We start from the raw sequence: 24640 nt of genomic DNA, 5'->3' as shown, positions 1-24640 counted from the left end.
TTGAGCGCCTACTGTGTGCCAGGCACAGGTTGTCACGTTTCTCCCGGAGACCTGGGCTTCGGGGGAGTAGGGTCCAGCTACTACCACCCCCTCCTGCATCTCCTGGCTGTGCTGATGCATCTGTGCTGATGCTGCCCAACCGCTGCTGGTCCAGAGCCCTGCCAGGTGCCCTGGCCTCGGGCCCTGCCCCTTAGGGCATGGAACTGGGGTGCTGGACTTCAGCGCAGCCCCCGAGTCCAGCGCCCAGTGACGCACCTCTGCTCTGGTGTGGATGGGCAGGCAGGATGGGCTGACCACACCCAACTCCAGGTCTGCTCTTCACCCTGCAGGCAGCAGAATGATGTCACCCAGAGAACAATGGCCCCTTCACGGGTCCAGACGGGCCGAAGGCTGGGCCCAGAGTCGGTGCCTCTGGGAGAGACCTGGAGTGACGTGCAGGGCAGGACAAAGGCTTGGCCACTCCACCGGGCTCTGCTTGTGTGAAATTATGTTGAGCTCCCCGCCCCTCCCCCCACACTGAAAAGGGGGCTGCGCTCACAATACGTGGAGAGTACAGAAAACCCGAACAAGAGCAGAATCCACCCATGATTTTAAGGTCCATGGAAACCACTCTTGGCATTCGAATGCATTTCCTTCCTGTCTTTTTTCCTCCCTTTCTCAAGCAAAATCGCCCACCTTCTGTCTCTATTCTTGGAGAACACGTGCCGGTTTTATGTGTCTTGAGTAAAGACTGTTGTGGATGCCCAGGCCACACTCCACAGGGCACACACTCCTTTGTTTATACACCCCTCTGCCTGGGCATTCGGGTCGCTCCCCATTTGGGGCAATTGGGAGGGACTCTGCAGGGGCGGCCCTAGGTGGGCACGTCCTTATCCGGACTTCTGAGAGGTCAGCGAGGTTAAAACAAGCTCCTCTTCATCTCTGTGACCCCACGGCTCCTCTGTTACTCTCACTTTCTCTCCCTCTTTCAGCGTTTTCAAATCTCAGATGTTTTGTTCAGACAAAATGCCTCTGGCTTTCCTCATCAGGAAGTCAGAATTTTCAGGAAGGAAATCTGGGTCGGTACATATCAAATATGTTATATTTTTGGATTTCATGAAGAATGGGGTCTCTGCAAGGAGTCACCGAGATAATTCCTTACGAGTGGGAAGGATGTATTGGGTCAGTTACAGTGGGCCGCTGGTGAATGTTTAACATGAGCCAGGTCTTTAGGGGTAAAGCCCTGATTTGTATGCAGCATTTGCCTATTCCTCTGGTGTAAATACTCCCACCAGGGCCCACTGCAAGCTACCAACTAGCCGTCAGTGAGCATGGAGCTGGGAAAAGATGTGCGGTACATCATTAGTATACACAGTGTGCCCCATTATGTGCGGGGGATACGTTCCAAACCCCCAGTGGATGCCTGAAACCCCGAATAGTACAATACCCTATATACACTATGCTTTTCTATACATACGTTCCTATGATTAAGTTTAATTTATAAATTAAGTTAAACTTTTAGGTACTGTAAGAGATTAACAATAACTAATAACAAAGTAGAACAATGATAACAACATAACAGTTGTGTGAATGTGGTTTCTCTCTCTCTTTCTCAAAATATCTAATTGTACTGTACTCACCTTTCTTCTTCCGGTGATGATGTGAGATGGTAAAATGCCTACATGATGAGACGAAGTGAGCAGGATGACGTAGGCAGTGTCACGGACCGTTGGGCTGCCATTGACCTGACGATACATCAGAAGGAGGGTCGTCCTCTTTGGGTTATCCTGGATCATTGAGCCATGGCGATGGTAATGGATGGATGTCGGGAGCAGACGAATCCAGTGGTTGGGGGTCCAGGAGGGACAGTGTGAGATTTCATCACGCTACGCAGAAAGGCATGCAATTTAAAACTTATGAATTGCTTATTTCTGGAATTTTCCATTTAATGTTTTTGGGCCGAGGTTTACCGTGGGTAACTGAAACCATGGAACGTGAAACGGCAGATAAGGGGGCGGGCTAGGGTATAGTATGTTCATTGTACAGATTCAATGTACATAAGTGACCTCAAGACCATAGATAATAGTAAACCATAGTAATTAGGAAGTGATAAGGTTTGACTACTCCTTACCTTTGCTTTTAATAGGGTTTATTCAATCCTTAGTTTATATCATTAATTTTTCGCAATGGCTGTGTTCAGCAACTGGCTCAGAACTGACTCCTGACAATTTCACAGTTGTGTCTATACCACTGTCAGTAAAGAGAGTAAGTCATGGAGTCTCAGAGCTGTGGGTTTGAATCCTGGTTCTGCCTCTCATTTGCTGTGTGACTTTGGGGAGGCAACTTAGTCTCTTTATGCCTCCGTTTCCTCTTCTGTAAAGTGGGGCCCACAATATTAGTCGACTCCGCAGCTGTGCTGGAGATTACACTGAGGTAATGCACACAGAACACTGAGCACAGTGCGAGCCACGTAGTAGGGTCTCAGTGAATGTTTTCTGTGCTCCTCCCCCTCATCATCGTTTAGAGTTTAACAGTTGGCAAAGCACATTCAGACACTGGCAGGCAGCCTCCAAGTGCCCCAGAGCTTCTTGCCCTTCAGTATGCACACAAAGCCCCCTCCCACCCCACGTCGGGCTGGTCTGTGTGGCCAGGAGAATGCAGCAGAAGTGGTGCTGTCACACCTGAGATCAGGTTATACTGAAGGTGGCTGTCACTTCTCTCCTGGTCACTCTTTCCCATTCTCGGAGCTTTCCCTCTGGGGGAGCCAGCTGCCGTGTCTCGAGGACACTCAGGCAGCCCTGTGGAGAGGCCCACGTGGCACAGACTGAAACCCACCAGCAGCTGCGTGAGTGAGCTTGGCGGTGTTTCCTACAACCTGCAGAGGAGACTGCACCCCCAGCTGGGAGCTTGACTCCAACCTCATGGCATCCTCAGCCAGAACCATTCGGCCAAGCCCCTGCTGGACCCTGACTCCCAGAAACTGGGAGAGGCAGTGTTTGTTGTTTCAGCTACGAAGGTTTGGGGCTATTTGTTACGCAGCAGTAGATAACCAGTATACGTTCCTTCTCATTCATACCTACCACAACAGACAGTCTGACGGTGGCCAGGGAGTGTTAGTTAATCCCTCATCTCACAGATGAGTAAACTGAGGTGGGAAGAGCTCAAGGGACCTGCCCGAGATCTGTGATGCAGTAGCCCTTGGTGTTCCCCACGGATAATTTTCTCATCTTGGGGCTCTTGCTCGTAAGGGAGGCTGCTTGGCCAGTGTGGGCTCAGGGTCCCAGGGGCTTTTGAGCAATGCATCCTTTCAGGAGTTGGCCAGACTCTCCCGGCGTGGGAGGGAATCCTAAGTGCTCATCACTCCGTTTAACTCATCAAACATTCATCATAAAGGTTGGGCCATAAACAGCCGCGAATTCTCCACATGGATTTGAGAGCAGGGAGTACAAGAGTGGTTTTTCTCCTGCATCAATTTCTAGACCCGAGGAGCCCTCTTCAACTGTCCTGCTCCCTTGAAAGGCAGATCCTAAAACATAAATTATCACCAAGAGTTAAAAAACTGCAAAGTGTGTGAATGTTTACTTTTGTTTTTTAAACATAGATTTGGCATCCTTGTCTGTCCTTTCTTGATTAAGGGGAAAAAAAGTGGGGAGATGCAGGTAGAATTAGGTCAGTCCACTTAAGAGCTTGGCTCTCCCTTTGGACATATCTGAGTTTGAATCCCAGCCTTGCCACTAATTAGCTGTGGGACCTTGGGCAGGAGACTTTACTTTCGTGAGACTCAGTTTCCCTATGAAGTTCTTAGCACAGTGCCTGGAGCCTAAAAAGTGCATACTAAAACTTAGCTGCTATTATTCTTCTTATAACATTGATATATTAGTCAGCTTAGGGTATGTTATAGTGCAGTAACAAATTGCCAACTCTCAACTCTTTTTTTAAAATTAATTAATTTTTTATTGAAGTATAGTTGATTTACAATGTCGTGTTAGTTTCAGGTGTACAGCAAAGTGATTCAGTTATACATGTATATGTATATATACATATATATATAAATATTTTTTCTTTTTAAGATTCTTTTCCGTATAGGTCATTACAAGATACTGAATAGAGTTTCCTGTGCTGTGCGGTAGGTCCCAACTCTCAACTCCTACCCCAAAATTTTTCTTCTTTTTTCAACCTGAATTTTTTTGAAGTATTGTTTTTTTCCCCAGTTTTACCGAGATGTAATTGACATATAACATCGTGTTAGTTTAAAGTGTACATGATGATTTGACATGTGTAGAAACTGCGAAATGATCACCACAATGAGTTTAATTAACACCCATCACCTCACATAGTTAACGCATTTTTTTTTCTCATGATGAAAACTTCTAAGATCTGTTCTCTTAGCAACTTTCAAATACACAGCACAGTATGGTTAACTATGGTCACCTTGCTGTACATTACGTCCCCAGGATTTATTTATCTAATAACTGGAAGTTTGTATCTTTTCACCCCCTTTATCCATCCCCCTCAATTCCACCCCCCAAAATGTTTATTTCTTGCTCCCACAAAGTCCACTGCCGGCCCCGTGGCTTTCTGCAGCTGCCCTCTCTCCAGGCTGTTTGAATCTTGTAGCGAGGCCATCCGGGAAAATGTGACTTCTCTTTAGCAGCATCAGAGGCAAAAAGCTTGAGAGTCACACCAAGGCAGAGGCTGTCTTGTCCCATTTCCCAGGTGGGGAAATGAAGGCATAAAGGGTGACACGTCTTGAGCGCTGACCCTGTGCCAGCCACTGAGCAAAACAAATGCCTTATCACATCCTTGCAGAAACCCCACGGGGGGTCATATTAATTTTGGTATCCCTGATTCACAAAGGATAAAACCTAGACCCACGGGGTAGGACGTGACCTCGCTCACAGCCTGGTCTCCAGCCCAGGTCTGCCGATGCCTCATTTCTTGTCCCTCGATGGACCTCGAGACCCGCGTACCTGTGCTGAGAGACCACCCCGGTGCCGGCCGACCCGGGTTTCACACCACGGCGACACTGACACTGGGGCTGGATCCTTCTTTGTGATGGGGGGCTGTCCCGCGCTTCGGAGGAGATTGAGCGGCATCCGTGGCCTCCAGCCAGTCCTTCCAGACTTTGCCAAATGCCCCTTGGGGGCAAAATCGCCCGCGGTTGAGAACCACTGATGTGTGTGGTGAGAGTCACGAGCTATGAGCTGAGGTCCCTGCCAGGCCCTGCGTAACCAAGTGGCCTTAACTCTGAGTGAAGCCAAAACATTAGTAGTCGGGCTTTGGAATTTCCTAACTTTTAGGTAAAATAACCTTTGATTCCTGGTGTCATTTGGGGCAAGTCTCTCCACAGTGATGAGCATTTTTCTTCAGCTGCGAAATGGAGCAGACGAAGTCTGCTGACGGAGTTGTTAGGAGAGTGAGTCGAGATGCTGGTTGGGTGCCCTGGCACGGCACTAGCACACAGTCAGTGCTTTATTGTCCTTTAGTTATGACCTGTCACATGGGCTTGGGGGGTGGTGCACATTTCCTAGCAACCAAAGCTACTTTTCCCGGTCTGTTGAATTTCCAATCCTGTGTCTTCAGGCTCTACATCCAAATATATGCCTTCTGCCAAAGCCCGATGTTATCCGGCAGCCCACACTCCTGTCACTCACCAGCCTGATTTCTAGAAACGGCCCTTCCCCGGGCACACCTATAATTTAACATCTGTAATTCCTCAATTAGTAGTCAGCAGTCCGTTCTGTTCTTCTCGGTAATTGCCTTGTGCCCTGGGGAGGGTAAGGGATGGATGTGGGGGCCGTGTTGAGGCAGCTGGCGCCCTCACCCACCGCAGACATCTCAGCAGGAAGTGCCTGGAAGGTTCTGGAACCCCTGGCGCTGGGTTTGAAGAGGGTACCAAGGTAGCCGCCCTGGTGGATGATGGGAAACCGAGCTTCAGTATCCGTAAAAATTTTTTCATGAGCCCTGGGAGCAAGTGTAAACAGGCCGCGGAGGAGCAGGGCGCTGATGTGGAGCTCCTCTTCCTGGAGAGGCTCCTGAGCCTTGATTGCCAGAGCGTCTAGATTGTTCCTGTCCACTCCTTCCATGTTACAGCTGGGGAAGCCAAGGCCCAGAGAGGGAAAGAGACCTACACAAAGTCACACGGCAAGTCGGTGACAGACCCAGTATCGGAGCTTTTGGGTTTCTAAATTCAAAGTTGGGGCAGTCAGAGGTCGTGCAGTTCCCAACCCTGATATCCTTCAGTGTCGAGCAACAGACATTTATTGAGCTCCTACTGTTTGCAAAACTCTGCAGTCAGCTGTGCGAGTCACTGAAGATAATGAGATGCAGTTCCCACCTCGGAGAAGTTTTCAGAAAAGTGACTAACATGCATATACCAGCTGCACAGCCTCGAACCAGCCTCTTCTCTGCAGCCCTGGCGGTGGGCCTCACTTTCCCTTTCTGTACATGGAGGCTCCGGTGTGACCTTTTCAGGCCTCCCCAGTGGAATCAGCCTGGATTCAAATCCCTGCTCCTCTGTGTGCTGGCGTGTGACTTTCAGCGAGACTTTGAGGAAGCCTCGGTTTCCACATCCGCAAGAAGGGGATGGGAATTCCAGGCGGTGATGAGGGTAGAATGCTCAGCAGAGTGCCTGGCCCGTGGTGAGCCCTCGGTAGCTAGTAGCTGGTAATCGTGATGGCTTCACTCTACCTGGCCTCGCTTTCCAACCACCCGGGGCTGCTCCCCGCTCTTCGAGAACCTTCCCATCTCCCCATCTGTGCGCCAGCCAGCAAGGATGGAGCAGCGGCACGGACTCCGCTCTCTGTTGGCGGTTTGAAAAGGTTAAGCCTCTCCTTCAAACTGCGCTGTTTTCTCTCCAGAACGACCCTCCACCCGCAGGTGCTCTGGTTGTCAGGAGAAGGATAGAGCAGAGCAGGTGGGCCTGGCCTGCAGTGACAGAGCCAGCGGCTCCCAGCCTCCTTTGCTTCCACTCAGCTTCCGCACCCTCCTCGCAGGACACACCCCACGAGCCCTCCCCACCTCCACCCGCCCCCGAGTTGCTCCCTGGTGATGAAAGCACATCAGGGTCATTAACGGCCACCGCTAATTAGGAAAGAAGAGACAGCACAGAGTTAAATAAGGGACCTTCTGAGATGTGGCTGAGGGCAGAACAGTTGGAGATCCTTCATATATATTTTTCCCTTTCTCATGAATAAATACAAGCCCTTTTGGGGGAGGGACTGAAAATAAGAACGGAGGCCGGCAGAGCTCTGCTTAATGAGTTTCCTAATCTTTTCATATAATGGGGAGCCCTGTGGATTTTCAACAACTCGGTGCCGTCGTCGGTGGAAGGCAGGGCAGTGGGGGAAGCCGCACGGGCCGTTCGAATCCTTTGTGCTACCACTTCCTGTATCTGGGGCCTTGGCCAAGGGCCTTGACCTCTTTGAGCAGTGGTGTCCTTGAGTGCAAAAGGGGGCTAACACTGTGAGAACCGAGCTCAAACTTTGGTGGGCGCCTTGGATACTGGTTCAGTGAGTAGAATCCCAGGTGGAGGTCTTCTGGGTCTTAGGTGGGCCTCAGAATCTGCCTGCATTTCAAGAGCCCCAGGTAGAGATGGTCACGTGGGCACCACCCTTGGAGAAACAGTTCCTTAAAGCAGTTCCCTCAGTCCGCAAATATTTCTCGAGCGCCTACTGTGTGCCAAGCCTAGTCGGAGGCCCTAGGGGTCCATCAGGGAACAAGACAGAGGTGGTCCCAGCCCTCAAGGACAGTATGTTGTTACTGAAGGGCCGGCTGTGTATTTGCTCTAGTGAACCTCTTGTGGTTGGATGAATGAATGAATGAACGAAAGAATGAATGGCTGCATGAGTTGTTAATATTGTTCTGATCATAGATGTGTCTTTGCAGCTTCTTCCAAATTCTTTCTAGCCATTCTTGCTAGATCACAAAGCAATACTGAGATGTATTTGCCCTTTCACGTCCTCAGAGCGCAGCAGTACACCTGACACATCTGTGACAGTTAGTATCTGATGGATGGGTGAATGAATGAATGAATGAATGGACACATGCATGAATGAACTGTAAGCTCCTGGGTACCCACCAGCCAGATTAGTTGTCTGGATGACTAGGAGCTGTGTTTTCTTGCTAGGAACAATGGTCTGGAGAGGCTCTAGGTTGTAAATCGGAGTTCCACGTTCAAGGTGTATCCATGGGGTCATGGCCGTTCTCTCCGAGGACCACAGAAGCCCCGGGGCCTATGGCGGTCAAGTCTCAAGAACTTGAGGGTCAGTCCGTGTCTTGACCAGCCAGAGAAAGTCCAGCTTTGTTCTCACTACTACAGTTGGTACCTTGCTTTGCTGCGCCCACCCCCTAAGCCGTCTTTCTGGACCCCAAGGTTCTCACTGCTACCCTGGGCTCACAGGTCTCGGTTTACTCGGCTCTGTGGAGCTGGAGTCAGGCAGCCTTCCAGAGAGCTAAACCGGAGCCCTTTCTGAATTCCTAGGGCGTGTTGCCAAAGGAAGGCTCCTGAAGCCTCCTCAGGAGCTAGTTGGGACTCCATCCTCTGCTTTTATTGAGCCAACTTGTATTAAGGACCTGCTGTGTGCCAGGCACGGTGCTGGGTTCACGGACCTGACTTGACTTCGCCTGCAGGGTCACCCAAGGGTGTAAGCCAGAAGGAAGGGTACACTTAGTGCCCTGGGCCCTTGCATGCTGAGGCTGGGGCTTCTCCCTACTACTTCTGTGCACTTTTCGTCCCATGAGCTGAGCTGCCGAGGTGCTTTATTATGTCTCTCCCCCGAGAACAGAAGTGCTGTGAGGACGGGAGCCTCTCTCTGTTTTGCTGAGTCAGAAAGAGCTAGTTAGTGACAAAAAGCAGACTCTGGAGCCAGACGCATCTGTTCGAATCCCAGCTTTGCAGCCTTCTAGCAGTGTGTGTAGGCAGGTTACTCTGTGCCTCGGGTTCCTTATCTCTAAAATGGGGATAGGGACTTCCGTGGTGGCTCAGTGGTTAAGAGTCCGCCTGCCAGTGCAGGGGACATTGGTTCGTGCCCTGGTCCGGGAAGATCCCACGTGCCGCGGGACAACTAAGCCCGTGCATCACAACTGAGCCTGCGCTCTGGAGCCCGCGAGCCACAACTACTGAGCCCGTGTGCCACAGCTACTGAAGCCTGCGCGCCTAGAGCCCGTGCGCCACAAAAAGAGGAGCCACTGCAACGAGAAGCCCGCGCACCAGAACGAAGAGTAGCCCCCAATCGCCGCAACTAGAGAAAGCCCGTGCACAGCAACAAAGACCCAATGCAGCCAAAAATAAATAAATAAATAAATACATTTTTTTTTAAATGGGGATAATGATAGTACTTCATAGGGTTGTTGTGAAGAATACATCAGTTGACACATGTAAAGCACCTAGGACAGTGCCTGGCATGTAGTTGGCTCTAAAAAGTTCTTAGTATGGATATTAACATTATTATATTTGCAGCTATAAGAATATTATAAATAAATACACAAAATATCATAAATATTTTGAGGGATGATTTACATACAGCAAAATGCATATATCTTAAGCACAAAGCTTGATGAGTTTTGACAAATGCACACACCCATGTAACCTACAACTCTATCAAGATCTAGAACATTCTCACTCCCCCTCAGAAATTCCTTCATGCCCCTTCCTGTCAGTCCTCCTTACCTGGAACTTAATAACACTTCTTGAATGAATGAATGAATGAATCAATGACTGGAGATCCATTGGGTTTGATCCCAAACCTCTTATGCCGATTGTACTTGTAACCATAGCTGCATAACTTGATTAACTGTTAGGTAAATGTAGAAATAGGAGTGCAAAAAGAAAGAGAGTTGTCATACTATGAAAACTTGAACTCATTGAAGAGATTCCATAAAGGTGAACTGCTAAAAAAGAATGACTGTCCTGTCGGGGCGGAGGAGACTGCGAAAGACTGGGGTGAAAAATCCAGGCGTCTAAGTGGGTTCTCCATCCCAGGATGTCCAAGTGTCTGGGCCTCCACTCAGAGCCCAGGCACCTCCCTGGCCCTGCAGCACCGGGGACCCATGCCCCTGGGCTCAGAGCCCCTCTCCCCCCACTGCCCTCCAAACCTGTCCCTCCCAGGGAAACCGAGAAACTTAGCACCCCAGACCTGGGTGCTAAGGAATAGGGGAGGTGGAAGAGCTTCCAGAGCATATTCTGCTGGGGTTTTCACAGGGGTGGAGGGACCAGAAGGAGAGAGGTGGATTCCAGGGCCCCAGCCCTCACGCCTCACCTACCACATCCCAAACCCGGTTGCTCCCCTGTCTTTGTAATATACTGGGCTTCTGTGATTTGGCTTCTAGAGATTTTTCTAAAGCTAACAAAGGAAAAGGAAAGTGGAAAGCGGGTGCTGCGGTGCCAGCCACTACCCTCAATCAGAGACGAGGGGACATTCAAACAGAGCTAGTGCCTTGCCAGTGACATACAGCGACCCCGTGACAGGGGCTGTTCCAAGTCTGGCTTCCAACTCCCAGTACTGAGTCTTTCCCTGTGGTCCCGGCTGGGTGTTGTCCAGCCCTGCAAAGCTGAATCCCGGGTGGGGGCCTGCCTATAGCCCAAGTGATGCCCTTTTCGGGATCTTAGATACACAGGTGCCCAGCAGGTAAGGGTACCTGGTACCTTGTCAGCCCGCAGGGGGTGCCTGGTCCCCTGGCCTGCTTCTAAGGGGAGCTGCTGTGGTTCGGGTCTTTGGTTCGGCTTTTCTCCCTCCAGGGCCTGGCAAGCAGCACAGGGGCTGCTCCTTCCCTCCAGGGAGAGGTGGCGATGAAGTCACCTCCAGGCCCCTGGGCTGCGTGGCTGGTCAGGTGAAGGGGCCGTTGGCACCTGCTCGGGCTGATGTCACCCTGGGAAGCCATTCAGTGCCGAGGGCCGCCTCCAGCCTTGGCCGCCTGCCCGCCCTGTTGCCTGTGTCCTGTTTTGTTTGTTATGTGGGGCGGGCTCAGGGAGGGCCCGGGGTTCGGGGATACACAGTCTTCTCCCTGCTCTCTGAGACCAGGGTGGCGCCATCCCTTTTCTTCTGGAGACACCCCAGGCTGCGGGGCAGACTGGTTTCAGGTTCAAATCCCAGCTCCGCCACCTCCAGACCGGGTGGCGGTGGGCAGGTTGCTTTGCCCCCTGTGCCTCTGAGTCTTCCTCTCTGGAAAGGGGTGTTGGGGCGTCAGCTCACAGGGGTTGATCTAAGGGTGACCGAGGACGCGTGTGAATGCGCTCTGCACAGCGCCTGCCCTCGGGAACGCCTGTGAGCTAGCGCCCGATGGGGATGGTGACGGCTGCTGTTCCTCTTGTGTGGGACATGGTTACGAACGCTGTTCGTGTTATTCCCAGAACTGATTTAAGTCAAGCTTTTCAAAACAAAACAAAACAAAACCCGAGACACACTTGCTCCCTTTTGGACCCCCACTTGTTTTAAATCAGTGTAACTTAACAAGACACAGATCATCTGTAAGCAGGATTTGGGTCGTTTCCAAAACCTTCCTTCACTCTGGCAAAGCTCTCAGCCTCCCAATTTGCAAACCATTGTTAGAGATCCACAGTTCTCAAAAAATGCAGGTACCCAGGGCCCTGCCTCTTGAGAGTCTGACATAATTGGTCTGGGATGCTGTCCAGGAAGCTGGAGTTTTCACAGCTCCCCAGGTGATCCCAAGGTGCCACCAGGGCTGGGATCCACTGGGTCAGGCAGCATAACAGAAAGAACACAGGCTTCAGAGTAAGAATGACCCAGGATCAAACCCCAGACCTGCCACTTAGCTTCTGGGCAACCGTGGGCAACTGCCTACATGTCCCGGAGCCTCAGTTTCCTTATTTGTTAATGTTTCTAGAGGCTGCTGGGAGAGACCTGAGGTGGATACGAATGGTACCTCTCATGAGTTTGATGAGTCAAAGGATGGACATTCCACAGAGGTGTTCCCTGGAAATCAGGGCAGGGACCCTAGACCCTTGTCCAGCCAGCCATCCCCACCTTGTCAACACCGGGGACCCCCATTCCTGGCTTCCCCCCTTCAGTTTTGTGGTCTGGGAGTTTCCCAGAATTCTTTGTTGCTACACTGGACTTGATTCGTGTTCCACGCATAAAGATTACCAGAGACAATTCACTTAAGAATCACTTGGTTAAATAACGTTTCTAATGCAGGACTTTTCAGAGCCTTTAATTATGCAAATATACATTAGGAACCTCCAGAGATGGTCGTTGGCTTCCCGTACGTCTGAACTCTCTCCATCGAGAGAAGTGCGGTACATCTGTTCCCTGACTCGAGTGGGAGAAGGTCACGGCAGGGAATGGACACACCAATTGTCAGAAGTCCGCTTTCAGAAACGCTAAATCTGGGGTTAGGGAAATGTGCCTCCAATTGGGGGAATTGGGTAGCATGCGTTGAGTACAGAATTCACAAAGGGTTTCTCTGGGTTGGTATCTTGCATAACATACTTTGGGAAACACGCCCAGTCCTTTCCCCACCCCCCCCACCCCCCCGCTCTGGAATTACATACATAGGTTTCCATTAAAAGACTCTGTTCTCCAAACTGCCTTTATAGAGTCAACATTAATTCATTCCCTCCTCGATTTTTATTGGGCAGAGAGGAAGGTACATGCATCGATGTGTCCATCACAGCCATCTGGGCATTGATGGGACAGTCCTAAGAGGCCCTGAGATTCCAGAAGAGGATCTCTGTCCGGCCAGGGCCCTTTGTTCAGAGAAGCTGGCTGAGAGGCCCAGAGGTAGATATGACGTGGCCAAGGTCAATCCAGAACTACGCCCAGACCCGGGTTTCTTTTTGTTTGTTTGTTTGTTTTAACATCTTTATTGGAATATAATTGCTTTACAATGTTGTGTTAGTTTCTGCTGTATAGCAAAGTGAATCAGCTGTGTGTATACATATATCCTCATATCCCTTCCCTCTTGCGTCTCCCTTCCACCCTCCCTATCCCACCCCTCTAGGTGGTCACAAAGCACCAGCTGATCTCCCTGTGCTATGCAGCTGCTTCCCACTAGAGAATGGACTTCAGACCCAGGTTTCTTGCTGTGATCTGTCTGGCTGAGTACGTCGCATGCTGTTTTTACAGCCTGAGCCTGGTTGGCCTCCAATTATTATTGAAATGAGTGGAGGTTTCCGGGAACAGAACAAATCCGTAGAGTTTAATTAATGAATATGCCCGAGGGCTTGGCATCTGGATTCCTGTGTTTACCACAGGCTCGGCTCGCAGGCATTTCCTACTGCGAGGGGCAGGGTGGAGCCCATCTCCCTGCCCACCCCTGCCCTCCGGGTGGAGATTGAGAGAGAGCGGGAGAGAGAAGCTGAAATCTGATTCCCCCACCCCCTTCGCAGCCCGGTTCCTGCAGAAGCTTTTCTGTATTGTTTTCAGAAGCACCGGCATTTTGTTTTTAGCATTCTTTATCAGTTGGTCGAAACGAAATCGTCCCTCAGAGACCCTGGAAATAGAACGAAGTGTCTGTGACGCCGGCAGACCTAAGCAGAAGTTGTGCTGTCAGTTCAGCCAACCAGCACCTTAAACCAGACCCGGGTCCTATGGTGACCAGTAAAGCCGAGATAACCTCGGTGTCCTGAGCTCAGAGGGGGAGGCCCCTGAGGATTGCAGCTGAGCCAGCCAGGATCTCATATCCAATGGTCACGGGGCTCAGAGTCCGACAGCCCTGAGGCTAAATTCCAGATCTGCCACTTGTCAGTTCTGTGTCCTGGGGCAAACTCCCTAATGTCTCTGAATCTCAATGTCTTCTTAGCTAAGATGGGAATAATAATTATACACACACACACATATACACAGATGTACTGTAAAGACTAAATGAGCTAATACAGGTAGAGCACTCAGCACAATGTCTCATAGTAAACACTCCATAAATGTTAGCAATTATCTTAATCATCGTTATATACATCCCATTTTAGAGGTGTGACAGCCGGGTCCTGGAGAGATCCATCGACTTGCCAGAGGGTTGGCCTCACATCACGATTAGATGTGTGTCTTGTGACAGTGCCCGCAGGCCCTTCCACATCCTTTATACTCACAAAGATTTGAGGGATCTCAGGCACTTGGGGCTGTTCTTCCGAATGTCTTTCATCGCTTGGACCCCGTGCGCCGCTTCTAGTAGCGGGAGCTGCTTGTTTTTCCCTCTGCCTTCACACTTGCGAAATTCTCTTCCCACTCTTGCAGTCTAGAGAATTGAAGCCAGACGTGTGACTAATCAACGCCTCTTAAGTGGGGAAATAGGACCTTTTAGATGTCATTAAAATGGCAGCCTGCCCCTCACTTGGCCGCCTGATGGGCGGCAGCTTCAGAAATGGACGAGGAGAGCGTTTCCTTCTCCGCCGTCCTCCTGGGCCCTGCCTCTTCCAGCTCCTGGGAGAGCTACATACAGCCACGCTGATGGCAGCTGACTCCCTGAGCGCTGTGCGCCAGGCACTGTTCCAAGGGCTTCACGTGCTTTGATGCTTTTAATCCTCACAAACGTCCTGTGAGGTAGGTGGTGTTATCCCACTTTACAGTTTTGGAAACTGAGGCTCAGGGAGCTGAAATGACCTGCTCAAGGTCACACAGATGGGAGGACACAGTCGGCACTGGACATAGGCCTTTGGACTGGAGCCTGTGAGCCTAACCGTGATGCTATCCCAGAGCTGTAACCTCTGCAGTTAACTTGAGCTCTGAGTTGGAAACCGCCCTTTTCCTATTTCGAGGAGGATGAGGGGAGGGAGCCGATATTCCTTATGTAGCTACTCTGGACTTTATGTGCCAGATGGTATGAGCCCTGTACATATATCTCCCATTTCATTCTTTTTTTATATGCTTCCTCCTCTCTCTTCTCTTCCTCTCTCTCTGTCTCTCTGTCTCTGTCTGTCTCTCTCACACGCACACACACACACGCACGCGCGCACACACACACATGCACACAATTAACATTATGGTCCCTCCTTGTTCAGTGAAGAAATCAAGACTCAAGAGACCTCATGGGGCTTCCCCAGATCACACAGCCAGTGAACATCAAGCTTCAAACCCAGCTCTGGGTGCTTCTGAGCCCATACTTTTTTCCACATTGAGCCAGATTGTGGCGTTGCTGATCCTGTCCCCACAGAGGAGCAGGAATAATGTGAATCCGGAGCGTGGCATCATAGAAATAGCCCAAGACCAGAAGTCAGGAAGCCAGGAACTTAGTCCTGGTTCTGGCAGGACCCTGCTGTGGGGCTGCAGAAAAATCCTACCCCTGCTTTTGCTTCCATTATCCCATTTATACCACAAGGGGTTGGTCTCCCAGGTTTTTAAGCCTCCTTCACGTGCCAACATTTCATGTGTATTCTGATTATAGCGAAAGGTGCCTGGATGTGTATCGTGGAGAAGACAAAGCTCAGGGCAGACCTTTGAGAGTGTCCCTGAAGTGGGGGAATGAATCACCTCTGTTCTGCATGGGTCTCAAGGTTTTTACTTAACAACAAAAGAGAAACTTTTCCCCAGTAGCCGAATAGACAGGTCCCATCACTGGGATACACTTCATGAAGCTGTAGACATTAGGGAATCTGAAGTGGTGAGCCTCCTGTCTCTGGAGGAAATCAAGCAAAGGCTGGGTGCTCTAGACATGAGGCAGAACTAGAACGACCTCTCAAATACCTTTCAGCTCTGTAATCTGGTGGTTCTGATAAAAGATAACCAGCTGGTGAGCCTAGAGCAGGGTACCAAATAGGTCTCTGCCCACTAACTAACTCTAAACGATGCAGTGGCTGCCTGGGGTGCTGTGTTGGGGATCTCAGGGCTTGTCAGGGCTCAGTTCTATAATTGATTTTTAATGTCTGCTATGGGCAAACAAGGGAGTGTTACTGACTTTCTCCTTTTCCCTGTTTTCTAAAGAGTAATGCTTTCTGTTTCCAACATGAACTTTTTACTATATTTTTGAAAATCTGGGGACAGGAGGGCATGGTTGTCAGCAGCCATCCACTCCCACACCCAGAGTTCTCTGTTCTACATTACCAGGCCCGTGGGGTCTGTCTGTAAAGGTCAGAGGCTTTAGGAAAATGTCATGGACTCATGGAATGGTTGCTATTCACCTTGGTTTCCTTCAGGCTGGGAGAATTTGGCAATAGCCAGTAATTGAGGTTAACAGAAACCTATAATAAACAAGAACACTTGAGATTAATCTCTTCTGTTTCTCGGGACGGCACCATTGTATACCTGCCTAATTTTCAAAGCTTATTACTGAGTAATCGGTGAATCGGACCTGTGCTGGGGAATCAAGACAGGCATAGCCCGTTTTCCTGTAAGTCTCTTTTTTTCTTTCTGCTCAATTACTGTTGTTAGCCATTATGTCCTCATCAAGTGATTTCCTTTCAAAGCAAAATAAAAGTTGCGCATCCCTTCCTGGGAGAATTTTTCCTCCTGCCAGGACCTGCGTATAGCTGGGAAAGTTTCCAGCAAGCAAACAATTTACGGTGCGGGGGGTCGGGGGGGACCCACAGAGATTAAGCCACTTATGCCTAAGGTCACACAGCCAAAAAGCAGCAGAGCTGGGCCTGTCTGCCTTAAAGGCACCTGCTCTTAAATATGTCAAGTGACTGTCTGTCCTGCAGTAGATGTTCAGTACACGATGGTTTATTTTTCTTGTCCATGTCTCAAAAGTTGTTCGTCTCTGTATCTGTCAGGATAGGTTAGGTTATTCTGCAGTAACAAACAAAACCCCCAAAGTTCAACAGCGTAAAACAGAAAAATAGGTTTCTTTCTTGAGTGCTCCACATGTCCACTGACACTGGCTACGTCTCTGTTTCACGTCATTGTCTCTCCGAGGCCTAGGTTGATGGAGCAGCTTGCCAGGGACATGACCAGCCACAGGAAAAGAGGTAGAGCCATCATTGAGGGAAAGAGAATGTGGCAGCCATCACCGGCCCTTAAAGTTTCTACCTGGAAATAAATGACCTCACTCCTGCTCACACTTCATTGGCTAGGGCAAATAACATGGCCACACCTGTACTCAAGAGGGAGTATAATTTTTCTGCGGGGAGAGGCAGTAGATACGTATGCCTCATAATACAGTCTGCCTGCCACAGTCTCTGCATGATCTCTGTGGGTTCGTTCGTAGAAATGAGTTTGCGCAGGCTCATGTTTTTCCTTTCCTATAGCACGAGCCACCCTTTTGGATCAATTCTGTCCTTGTTGCTTGGATTTATTAAGGAGCCCCAAGTTGGACATATACCCATTCTCCAGTAGAGCACAATTCCTGACTCTGACATCTCCATTGATTTATTCATCTGTTGGTTTCATCCTAGAGGTGGACTGCCAACCTGCAATGGTGAAAGAAACCTCCAAATATAAAGTCTTTCAAGGGAAGTCAGAGTTCTTTAAAGAAATGCAGGACTGTGTCCCTCCAACCCACAGAAGTACTGTCAGGCGGGTTACTGCACGTGGGCAGCGCGTAAATCGAGTGCCTACTGTGTGCCAGACACTTCTGTGCCTACATCAGAGTGGTCTGTGGTTACAGGCTGCCTCAGGAGGGTTCCAGAGAACTCAGGGAGGTGGCCTGTCTTTGGGGGCTTGGGAATTCCACCCGCTGCCTGTTCTTCACATTGAGGGAAAGGGACAGCCAGCTTCAGTGGTTGAGCAGAGAAAAGCACCAGACAGTTACACCCCCTCCACCAGCCCCTGACTGAGAAGCAGGAGGAGGAATTAATACGGGGTCTAGACACAGTCTTAAGGGGTCTCCTGAGCGCCTGTGTTCATCTCTTCTCAGTTGGGAACGCTGGGGATCCTGCTCTGAAGGTACTTACAAAAGGAACGCTCATTGCCTGTGGTGCTCAGAGGGGCAATTACATAGTAAGAAGGGGGAGCCTTGGCGCTCTTGACGTGGCTTGCCTGGGAGGCCCGCGGGAAGACGGGGACTTGGCGGTCTGCAGCCGCCAGCCTTGCTCCTGCGAGGAGGGGTCCCAATCAGAACCAGCCGATCGGGGCTAGGCATCTCCCCACATTTACTGTATTTAAAGAGATGGTCCATCAAAGTGGATTTCCATGTTCCAACTTCCTGAACCTGAGTTCCAGTGGTTCTGATTTAGAACACGAGTTCCTGGGTCTGCCTGGCAACTGCCAAGGTCTGGAGTTCGGTAGATGTGAATTTGAACGCTGGCTCCACTATGTATGTAAGTCCCTCTCCCTCTCCAAACCTCAGTCCCCCCGCCCCCCGTCATACCCCCAGCTTTAAATGAGGCAGTGGATGGTCCTTGCCTTATAGGGGCAGAAGAAGGGGAAAATGCAATGGGGGTGAGTCACGTGGCAGCACCCCCTTAAGCTGGGAAACATCACAAATGTGGTGGGTGTTTGTTCAAGATTAAGAATTAATGAGCTGCAAATTTCTCCATCAAGCATTTCTGCGGGCAGACCTTTAACATCTACAGTACCCCGTAATTCCACACTCAAGTCCCAGGGGGCGGGGGGTGGGATGTGCACTGTAGCTACAGCCTCTGGTTGCCTAGCAATGGGAAACCCACCCCAGCTGATACTCTAATTTGTCAGAACGTTTCAGCCGCTGCAATGGTTCCGATGTCCAGTTACACGAGAAGGAAAAAATCAGCAGCGTGCACAAACCTGTCCACCAGTTGTAGAATCCAACCCCTTCCCAGGGGCTTCTCAAGCCAAAAGCGAGACTGGTTCTTTCCCCGTAGGGGGCGAGTGAGCCCCATGGGTTTACAGCTCTGTCCCCCTGAACCAGCACCACTGCCATCTTGGCCTGTGGGTCCGGCTTTGAAATGGTGTTTGGGTCTGAGACCAGCAGGATATTGTCTGCGGCTCTCAGTCCATCTGGGCTCCCTTTAAACCAGGCGGGTGAAGCCCAGGGAGCTCCAGGGAGCTGCTTCGACTCCCACCTGACGATTTAATCCCCACTCACTGCTGGGCACTTTCATTCGAGGGGTTTACACACACATCTGGCTCGGCCGACGCTCCTTTACAAGGGCCATGTCCTCCCTGGTAAACATAACGATGCCTGGCCCCCGGCTCTCCACCTGGCCCAGTTCAACAAATGACCTTCCCCGTATACCCACCCTCGCAGGCCACTGGACAAACTCCTAGAGCAGTTCTAAGGTCTGGCAAAACTGAGTGTGGACTTTGGGCTGGGACGCTTTTCAGAGTCACGTGTTCTCCGGTGTAAGGAGCGCTGAAACTCGCCAAAGCTAAGGCAAATATTTGTATGGTCTTCCACAATAGCTGAGTGAAGTACGGTTACTGTCCCCATTGCACAGATCGGGAAACTGAGGCCCAGTGAGGCCAAGGGACTGACCCAGGGCCCTACTGCCAGGCGGGGGCAGAGCAGGGCTTGGAACCCACGCTTGTCTACGCAAGGGGTTCTCACTCGAAACCTCCTTCTTTCCCTGGGAAACCCTGCGCAAGCCCCATTCACTGTTAGTTAACCCAGACCTTGCCAGGGTCCCCGCGTGGCTAATATTAGGACCTGATGATGTTTCAGTGCAAGAATGGAGAAGGAACAAGGGGTGTGTCCCCCACGGGAGGCTTGTGGCCCTTTTGCTCTCACAGTGTTTGACTAACCTGCTTTTAATCCCCCTTGGCCATGCACACCTGGGAATCCTTTCTCTTTAGGGACCATGAGTGGATCCCAGTGGTCCCCAGAGCCACCTGACAGCCATGGGGCCCACCTGAGGCCTGGGTCCCTGGTGTGGGTTCCCTAATTATTGCTGGAAACCATCCCTCTCCTGTCAACATGATATAAATAGGAAGCTGGAGGAAGAATTGAAAAAAAACGCCACTGGCTCTTTTCCCCAGTGTGGGTGGGTTGAGTTAAAAAACCATCAGGCCGCCGGCATCGCTGTGTTGGAAAGCCTGAGGGGGTGGAGGGTGGCCGCCGCTGCTGAAACTCAGAGGTGGCCCTGGACTCGGTCGGCCACATCCTCTTCTGTTTTCATTCTCATTGGCAGCGCAGGCTGCAGAATTGGATTCTGAAGTTGAGAGTCCTCCAGTGACCTGCCCCTTGGGCAGTGACAGTGACTGTGATTTCCCCAAGGCCACAGTGTAGCCCAGCCTGACCGTGACCCTGCTGACATGTTCCAGGGGGATTGGGAGGGACTGGTCCTGGCGATGCCCTGACCTTCCTCCAGGAGGGAAGCAGCAGAAACAGCCTCCAGCCTCTCAACACCACCTCCATCCGTGGTGTCACCTGCCCAGGCCACTTCCCCTCTCTGGACCTCGGATTCCTGGACCCTAGGTGAGGTCCCAGACAGCTCCAATGCACTCGGTGGAAAACCCAGGCAGGAGAGCAGAGTCATCTTTTGCCAGTGGTGTGCGTGAGAGTGTGCACGGGTGCATATGCAACTCTGGTTATAAACTGTGTATTTAAAAAACCCCGGTGACGCACTGGGAAGGTTACCTGTGCAGAAAGTGAACTTCACACTGGTTGGAAGGTCCTTTGCAGGTAGGACCATCTCAGCAGTGTTTGATAGAATCTAATACTAGTACAGTATAGACAATAATGTATAAAAAGTTCTAGTAGTCACAACCAGGCATGGGCTCGGAGAGGTGAATCGAGTTACCCCAAGGTCACACAGCTGGTAGGAGGCACAGCCAGGACCAGAACCCAGGTCTGTCTGACCTCAGATCCACCGTGACGCTTGGACTCCCACATCACGTGGCTTTTCCAAGATGAGTTGCTCAGATAGATCCCTTGCCTGCACTTCCTTTGTGTCAGGAGGAGGGGGGGGCAAAAAAATCACTCTGCCTTTCCCAGACTTCCCCCAGGCCTCACCAGCAGATCACTGAAATGTTATTTATCATGAAAACATCTGGGAACAATAGCAGTTCCCAGGGCCAAGCTTGCACTGTTGGCTGTTAAAACGCTGTTTAGAATGAAAGTGGAGGCAAGGAAGGTGTAACCCAGGAGGCGGAGTTGATGGGTTGATGCCGGGCTGCCTGGGTTTGACTCCCATGGGTCTCTGGGCAGGTCACTTCGCTTTGAACCTGTTTCCCACATCTGGAAAATGAGATCCTGACCATGGGTAATGTGCTCCCCTCTCCCAGTGGGAGCAGAATATCGGAAGCCCCCCAATTTGTTTTTCACATCTGGAGATGACATTTATGAATGCCCCCAGCGTGGGTCTCCATGTAGACAGTCGGTGCCCAATCAAGTTTAAAAATAAAATAAAAGAGAACAAAGTGCAGTGGGGTCTGTTGGGGAACCAAGGAGCTGGATGCACCGGGCGGACCTCAGCCCTGGCGGCCTGCCGCCTCCCTCCCACCTGGAGTGTCCAGACCAGCCCGGGCCTCCGATTATCTTGGCCTTGCTGCCCCATGGGGATGAAGGAAGCACCTAACACTCTGTGTGCTTAATTCGCGTTTTTATTTGGGAAGCTGGAGGTTTAAGAGTGGGGAGAGGGAATGCTAGACTTAGAATGCGACTGGGGAAGTGGGAGAGGGAGGGTGAAGAGCTTCAGCCCAGGCTCCTACGTCCTAAGTCAGCTCACCAGGTACCAGAAAACACCGTCTGCGGTGGGGTGGCGGTGGCGGCAGCGCTTGTAACAACAGCTGCCTCGTCCGCTGCACTGGCCCATCCCTCCTCCTGGATATCTGCCTGGCTGCCGCCGCCTCCTTCGGGTCTTTGCTCAAACGTCTCAAAACAGACACTTGCCCTGATGGCCTGTTTAACATTGCAGCCACCCCTGCCGCACCCCCTGGCACTCCTCAGCCCCTGCCCGGATTTATTTTTCTCCACGACACGAATCCCCTCGCAGCGCAGTCTGTAGTGCACTCTGTTCTGTATTCTGTCTGTTTTCCGCCCTAGGATGTCAGCTCCCCCAGGGGAGGGACTTACCTGCTGTTCAAGGTGCCTGCGCATGGCCGGTGCTCAGGTGAATGACAGGAGGGAGGGAGGGCTTCCTGTGTCCCCGGGCCTTTGCCCTTACTGTCGTGTGTAATCTTTAACTGCCTGGAGAGGTGGGTTTCTATGGTCCCCATTTTTATAGATGAGGGCATTGGAACTTGGTTGCATAGTAATTTAGTACCTCGGTGCCTTCTTTATATCATCCACAGTCTTGGGGCTTGGTCCTTCCCTCCCTCCTTCCCTCTCTCCCCTTGCTCTCTTTTTCCCTCCCTCCATCCCTCCTGACTTCCTCAAAGCACCTGAATTGTGCTGGGCACTGGGTCTGGCCCTGGGAAGAGGGAGGTAAACCCAATTTGATCCCCGCCCTCCGAGGCACGAGTCTTGGGGTGGGGTGGTCAGAGCTGACACAAGCCCCTGCCGCCCAGGGTCCTAAGTGCTCTAGGAGAGTTATGAGTCAGAACTGCTTGCTCCCCTGTGCTCCCCTGTGGAGATCTGGGTCTTAAAGGTGGAGTAGGAGCTCCTCAGCAGACCAGGCAGGGACAGGCATTCCAGGCAACACAGCATTGCTCGTGGCAGAACCACACGTGGTCCAGTCTCCCTGAAGCAGGATCTAGGCAAGGAGGAGCGGCCAGTGAGGGGCCTGGAAGGTGTCCTGGGGGCTGCAGGTGCCCAGCCAAGGAGCTTGGACTTTATCCAGCTGGCACTGGGCCAGGAGAGATGTCAGCCCAGGAGCCTCCAGCTCGCCTGGGTTTTGCCACTGGGAGCCTGGTAAAGGGAGGGAATGATGGGGGGTGCTCAGCTGAGGTTTTTGGCCCGCCCAGGATTCTCCGTCCCGTCCTTTGTCTCCGTTGCATCTCACTCCCCTAATTGCTCTGGGTTTCCCCTCCAGAGAATAACGTTTACAGCCAAGGCCTTATTTCCCGGAAGGCCAGGATAGTCATTGCTGCAAGAATTCTTACAGTTCCTATAAATCCCGCCAGCTCCTCTAAAGGAGTGTCGACCTGGGTGGTGGCACTGCGGTGATCTGTACCAAGAATTCCGAAAACACTTAATTCCTAAAAGCCCTTGTATCATCCTCTTCAGCTCTGTGTCTCCTGCTGGTTTCAGAGCCAGAGAGGTGATACCGACTTACGAGCATCATAGCAATTGCAGTCATTTCCCAGGTACCTACCACTCACCCAGCACTGCACACAGAGCATTAGCCCATGCAGTGCTGGCATCAGCGATGGACACTGGAGTGTTTCTCTGCTGTTACTGAAGCCCAGAAAGGTGAAGCAACTTACCCAGGGCCACACAGCTTCTAAGAGCCTGGGAGCCAGGACTGGAGCCGGGGTCTGTCTGCCCCAAGGCACCTGTCAACCCGGCATCCCTCTTCCCTGAATCCCTGCATGGTCTGTAGCTAACATCCCAGGCCCTGCCTCTCTCCTATCACTTCTGACTTGATGCCCAAGGAATAAATACTGGGCTCCTTGAAGTTTCCTTGTCACTTCACATCCTGTTCCTTTGCCTTAACCGCCCCTCTCCTTACCCTGGCTAATTCCAGCTCCTCATGAAAGACTCAAGAGTCACTGCCCCTAGGAAGCCTTCCTGATCTCCCCCAGGCCCTTCCTCTGGCTGCAACCATTCCAGCCCATTGCCCTTCCTGCTCCCTGTTGAAATGATCTGCTTACACGTCCACTTCCCCACCTTGATTTTAAGTTGCCCCCGGGCAGATATCTGAGGTACCTCAGCATTGTTAGCAGAGAGCTGGCATACAGTAGACACTGAATAAGTGCTTGTTGTCCTGGCCAAGCTCCAGGCAACCTCTGAGCCCCCTTTCTGTTGGAAAGTCCCAGATCCTGTGGCTTGTGCGATGGACATGTTTCTTTCTCCACCTTTCCCCTTTTGGGTGGTGGCGTTGTATAGGAAGGGCTGGATAGGGCACCACCAGCTGGCCCAAGAGGGTGGCCGCTCCCTGCCTGGCAGCAGAACCCCTGGATGATGTTCTGACCCAGTGATGCAACCCCAGTGGTGGCCCCTGTTTTACAGAGGGGGAAACTGAGGCCCCATGAGACTCACCTGAGGTCACACAGCTCATTAGAGGCACGGCCAGGGACCCGAGGTCTGACTGAGCCCAGGCCCCTTCTCTGTGCCGAGCGGAGGAGGTGGGTGGGAGTCCAGGGCAGGCCCAGCAGGACTGGGCAGTAGACATTCTCAGGCTGTTACCCTCCCTTTCTCTAAGGCGTCATCTGTGTGCTCCTCTGTCCCCAGATACTCCCATGTTAACACCAAGGCTGGGAAACAGGAAGGACCCTGCCCTGCCGGCGGCAGTTAGATCCCCGGGTGGGGACAAGTCTGCATCTGTAGGAGACTAAGCACCAGCTCTCATCACGTCGGAGAGAAGGTGAAAAGGGGCTGAGCAGCATTCTGCCCCCTCCCCCTGGGCCAGACAGCCGTAGTGCTTGCCTGCCTGGGTGTGTTCTGGATCCTTCTCCTATTTAAAAAAAACTACACAAAACATGCTCACCGTAGAGAAATGAGATCCTAGGCAAGAAAGAAGAAAACAGTTACTTAATATACCACCCCTAGAAATATTCTTTATAACATGTCTATATCCTTTAAGATTTTTTTGCATATATGTGCAAAATGTATACATATATATGAATATGATATATACACACGCATATATAAATATATTCATTTTTTGCCTATGTGCAATATATATGCAAAATATATACATAGATATATAATATATGCACATATGTATATAAATAATCTTTTGCATATGTTTGTATATATATGCTATGTACATGTATACATATATCCATGCAAAAATATGTATGCAATATATATA

At 51.1% G+C, this 24640-nt stretch overlaps 1 protein-coding gene and 1 long non-coding RNA gene across 2 annotated transcripts in view; both read left to right on the top strand.

The window, feature by feature from the left end:
- LOC102977659 (uncharacterized protein KIAA1671) overlaps positions 1-24640 on the top strand; it is a 58247-nt gene that overhangs the window by 7035 nt on the left and 26572 nt on the right. The window lies entirely within an intron of this gene.
- The window catches only part of LOC114484944 (uncharacterized), a 32384-nt gene continuing 9628 nt past the window's right edge, over positions 1885-24640 (top strand). The window contains exon 1 of the long non-coding RNA XR_003678323.2: positions 1885-24190. This is a non-coding gene — a long non-coding RNA (uncharacterized lncRNA). The remainder of the gene's footprint in view (positions 24191-24640) is intronic.

The sequence above is a fragment of the Physeter macrocephalus genome, unplaced genomic scaffold (genome assembly GCF_002837175.3).
Source record: "Physeter macrocephalus isolate SW-GA unplaced genomic scaffold, ASM283717v5 random_178, whole genome shotgun sequence".
NCBI lineage: Eukaryota > Metazoa > Chordata > Mammalia > Artiodactyla > Physeteridae > Physeter > Physeter macrocephalus.
Note: the sequence above shows the minus strand (reverse complement) of the source record. Positions and strands in the feature narration are given on the sequence as shown.